This window comes from Sardina pilchardus, chromosome 21, assembly GCF_963854185.1.
Source record: "Sardina pilchardus chromosome 21, fSarPil1.1, whole genome shotgun sequence".
Classification (NCBI taxonomy): domain Eukaryota; kingdom Metazoa; phylum Chordata; class Actinopteri; order Clupeiformes; family Clupeidae; genus Sardina; species Sardina pilchardus.
The window spans coordinates 3064735-3069636 of NC_085014.1; the positions used below are offsets into that span (position 1 = coordinate 3064735).

General features: G+C 45.1%; 1 protein-coding gene across 1 annotated transcript in view; it reads left to right on the forward strand.

The window, feature by feature from the left end:
• The first annotated feature begins 3235 nt into the window (after window positions 1–3235).
• LOC134068926 (CD82 antigen-like) overlaps window positions 3236–4902 on the forward strand; it is a 31702-nt gene continuing 30035 nt past the window's right edge. The window contains exon 1 of the mRNA XM_062524744.1: window positions 3236–3320. The gene's annotated coding sequence lies outside the window, so the exon portion shown is untranslated. The remainder of the gene's footprint in view (window positions 3321–4902) is intronic.

Sequence of the window (4902 nt, forward strand, 5' to 3'; positions counted from 1 at the left end):
TACCAACCCGCAACACACACTGTCTGGCAACTCTGCATGATGATGTTGAGCAAAGTCCACAGGGATCATCAGGTCCTCACTACAGGAAAAGGGGATTCCCCATTTAAATCACATCATGTGGGTAATTAGCCGTTCATACTGATCATGTGATCACTCGTTCACATTCTGGAAGAGACAGCCCATAGCTGCTTGGACTTAACTGATGAGAAGCCTAATGGCTGAAATGTAGCCATGTTTTTAACCCTTAATGGCCATGTAATACTAAAAGCCAGGAAAGGCTAGAGACTTTTCTTCTGTGCTTGTTGATTTTTGTATAGTTAGTTGGTCAGCCTGCATGCAGACACAGTCGTTCAATGAAACAGGATGTGGAGAAGTTGGTCATTTGAGGGAGATTTGTCTCTATCTTCTTGTAATATCGTTGCCGATCAAAAAAGATTGGGATAAGAAAGACCACCAAGATCTTATCCTGCTTTCAGTCAATCTCTTTTAAGGAATTCAGATTGAAAATCCCTCACAAAAATTAAATGTTTGTGGCAGATTTGCAGCAAACTTGTGGGTGATGTGTGGGAAACAAATGAGTTCACCAGAAAATATTGCCAGAAGTTTGCCAATGTTGGCCGCTAGAGGCAAACTTCCAGTAAAGTTCTGCCAACAATAAGAAGTTTGCCACCAGCGGCAGATGTGTTCGCCAGCGATGCACCACCACACTTAGCCAATAATGGGAAACTTTCAGTGAATTTCTGGAGACTAACTTAATTTGCATGACACTGCTGCATATTTGCTGCAACATTGCCAGAAGTTAACCGCGACTGTTTGCCAGAAATCTAATTTGCTTGTGAAAATATGACTGTGCCACAAATTTGTGGCAGCTGTTTGCCAGAAGCCTGCAATTCCTGTCAGGGATTTTATTTGTGGTTTTTCTACCTAATGAGACTTAAAGGTAATAATACTGTTAGTAATGTGTTGTGCTCTCTCTTCACTGAAGAGTTTTGGAAAACTTTGTGTTTTATTCCTGAAGTAGAATACACACACAAGCTCTTCCACATTAGGCCCATACTGTATGTGAGCCTTATCACAGCCAAATTAGGGCTGAGTCCTTATTAGTCTGTTCCTCTCTAAAGTGGGACGGTCTCAGTGAATAGCAGAATAGCCATGCCATAATTGATTGACCGATTGACTGATTCATTCATTCATTCATTCATTCATTCATTCATTCATCTGACCTTTTAGCACTCATGTCAACGGCTTCGCTTTGGAATAGGAATCAAAATCTTTCAGTCTATTGCAGTCTGCACCTTAGGAACCCAGTTGTCTGTCACTTTGTGTGTGTCTGCATGTGCATCTGTGTGTGTGCGTGTTGTGTTTGTGCACGTTTGTGTGTGTGTGTGTGTGTGTGTGTGTGTGGGCGCGTGTTGTGTTTGTGCATGTTTGTGTGTGTGGGTGTGTGTGGGTGTGTGTGTGTGGGCGGGCCGGGCACGAGTTGTGTTTGTGCATGTTTGTGTGTGTGTGTGTGTGTGTGTGGCTCTCTCTCTGAAGACCTGCGGTGTGTGTCTGTCCCTCTCTGTGAGAAACAGCTCTCTTCTCCTGTGTCATCCTGTGTTTGAGCGCTCTCACTCTCTCTCTCTCACACCCCTCTGAGTTGTCTCTTTTCGCTTTCATATGGCCTGTGTATGTGTGTGTTCCCATTCTCATGAGGTCATGGCCCCAACACACACACACACAAATGCTCTTTTCTCTGCCTGTCACGCCACACCAATCAATACTGGTGACATACCAACTGTTACATGACGCTCCACACTGGAGCCCCGCCAACTGACTACTGTGTGTGACGAGTGTGTGTGTGAAGCCGTGCCAACTGTTGTCTGCCTCTGTGTAGAGTGTGTGTGTGTGTGTGTCAATAAGCGTGTGTGTTTATGCAGAAGCAGCTGCAACCCTTCAGTACCCAGCAGAGTACTTGGTCAGCCGTCCAGTACGTGATAGAGCTGTGTTTCTGTGTGTGTGTGTGTGTGTGTGTGTGTGTGTGTGTGTGTGTGTGTGTGTGTGTGTGTGTGTGTGTGTGTGTGTGTGTGTGTGTGTGTGTGTCTGTGTCTGTGTGTGCATGCGATGTGTGTGTGTGTGTGTGTGTGTGTGTCTATGTGTGCGTGCGATGTGTGTGTGTCTGTGTGTGTGTGTGTGTGTGTGTGTGTTAGATGACGGAGCATGGTTACATGAGCCAACAGCAGAGCTGTGAGCTTACTAACACCCCAGCGTATCTTCTTGACCCGGCCCATTCCTCACTGTGTAACGTAACACAGTCTGTGTGCCGCACCACCACGCATCAGCACGGTTCTCCCGGGCCACCCAAACCCCCTCATCAGACGCCATGCATATTTTATGGTTGCTATGGTTTTCCAACCGGTTCCGCCAGGTTCCCGGATGCGGTTCTGGCGAGCATGAGGCGATTCCAAACTGGCGTTCTCCAGAACTCAACTCATGTGTGTTAAAGCGCTGATGGGTCTAACGCACGCGCCAGATGCGAGCGTTTCTTCAAGTTTCCTGTCGCTATTTTTAGCTCTCTTTCTCTCGGAGGAAAGAGAGCGGTCTAATGTTTTCAGAATGAGGTCCTCAACATAGTTTATTAATTAAATTAGGCCAAAGGGTTTTTCAACCATGGTCTGTTGTAAATATCTATTTAACTTGTATGAGAAAACCCTTTTTACCATGTTTACTGATGGTTGAGCTATATAACTGAACTGTTAATCTTGTCCATACACTCTTTAAAAAAAAGGTCCTTTGATAAACCCTTCCAAATAGTCTATAGAAGCATTCAGGGGTGTCATGTATGAAGCATGCAATAAAACCATTTTAGTTCTATTTAACACATTTTTCGTCTAAGAGTGTACTGGATGGTTTCATGAAGGATAGAGCTACTGTGCTTTTCATTAAAGTAATTAAAATCAAATAAATCTTGGCTACATGCCCCCTTTAGCCTATTGTATTTATTTATATATGTTCCTTTTGAGTGTTTTTTGTTTTGTTTTACTTAAATACAATTACTGATTGACGTCCTGGAGATGGAATTCACCTAAAGAGTGAATTGCAACTTTTCTCATTACTAGTGGGAAATTCATTTATCTAATGTGTCTCGGTCTTGGACGTTCACACACCCATGCTGCCCGCTAGGTGGCGCCTGTTAGGAGACCCTGCTCCACTTTTCTGGGTCTCCAACTTCACATCTGTTCAACTCTGTCTCATTAGACCACACGCTTTCACTCCGGACGCACATAGAGCGCCTGACATCGTCGCTGTCTTTCTCGCAACACTTTGCCAACAAAAAAAACGTGAGTATCCTCTTTTCATTTAACAATCTACGGCACTACACATACGTGTACAACTACTAAAACAGCCGTAAACTGTGTTATAGGTTGTAATGTTATATAGCATAAAACTGATAAGTAGGTTGTGTAATTGAGTTAAATGTGAAATGTGGGAATAGAATAGCCCATCTAGCAATGCTAACCCTTACTGAACGCATATCGTTGTTTTGATCCTACAGTTGAATTTCTTTGTTGTAAGTTTCTCTGAGAGACTTTTCAAAACGAGCGACTCTCTGGTCTTGCTTTGTTCGCTGGCAACTGAACTTGAGATCGCTGATGTGGCGAGCGCTTGGACACAGACGCGCTCTCTCGCTCGCTTTGCCACCAGCTCGCTTCCAAGCTGGGGATTGAAAACAGGCGTGCAAGCAGTGAAATTTGAGTCGGGCAGAAGAATCAGGAGCTATATTCTTTTCCCCCGCAGCCGTCGGTCTCAAGTGACACCGAAACACGTTCTGCCTGTTTTTGTATCTCAAAAAAATCCCTGACATAGACTCTGAAACCCGCACTGTGATATACGTTCCACATGTGAAAATGGTATGCGAACATGTAAGCTTGTATTCCTTTTGGTCACTGGTTTTAACAAAGCACTGATTAAATAAACCAAGTCCTGAGTTACATTAAACAGCCTTTCAGCCTCGGACTCTGCCACGAAGTGGCCCAAAATATGTTGCTGCACGCTTTTATCTCTGTTTTATCTCTTAAACTATGCTAGCATTATATCGTTTTATATTGTGTTTTGGCATATTTAAACAACGGAATTGGATTTATTATAAGAATATATATATTTTTTTTTCATAAGAACCTAAAAAGAAGAACAGTCTCGGACCATACGCTAGCCAACATAATCTGAGTGGACGGTGCCAGTGACATATTTTTGGGTCGGTGTCTTTGGTTCTGTGCACCAACATGTGGATTTGAGCTCAATACAACATACCCGGAACTGGAAGACTGGCCAACTATCCCTGTTTTAGTAGTGCTGGAACTGCTACCTTCATATAAGAAATATATCATAGTCCAAGCCCAAATGCTGTTGCTGGATCCCGTGTGTGTGTGTGTGTTTGTGTGTGTGTGTGTGTGTGTGTGTGTGTGTGTGTGTGTGTGTGTGTGTGTGTGTGTGTGTGTGTGTGTGTGTGTGTGTGCACTGCGGTGTTCATCCAGCGGTCATGGAAACGTCCCAACCACCATTCCCCCAAGGTGTAACTCTAGAGAAGCACGAAGCACCTTTGTAGTTGTCGTGTAGTAGCGGGCCTAACCGTTTCAGCCGCGAGGGGATCCACGCCAGCCGGGCGCGCCTACGCAGGATCGCTAATCACGGATCCCCGGTCGGGTAGAGTCGAGCCGTCTGGTAAAGCTATATCGCGGCCGCTGGCTGCCGCATTTAATGGTCTATCTGGGAAGCAAAGTCATCTGGATGGCTTTAGCGCCGCGCCAGTGGAAGGTAATTCGGATAGGCCACAGATGGGGATGTAGGTCACACCGTGGGGCTGAATCTGGCTCTGTCCATGGCTGGGGTATGCTGACGCGGGCCGCTTGGCCGATATCCTGC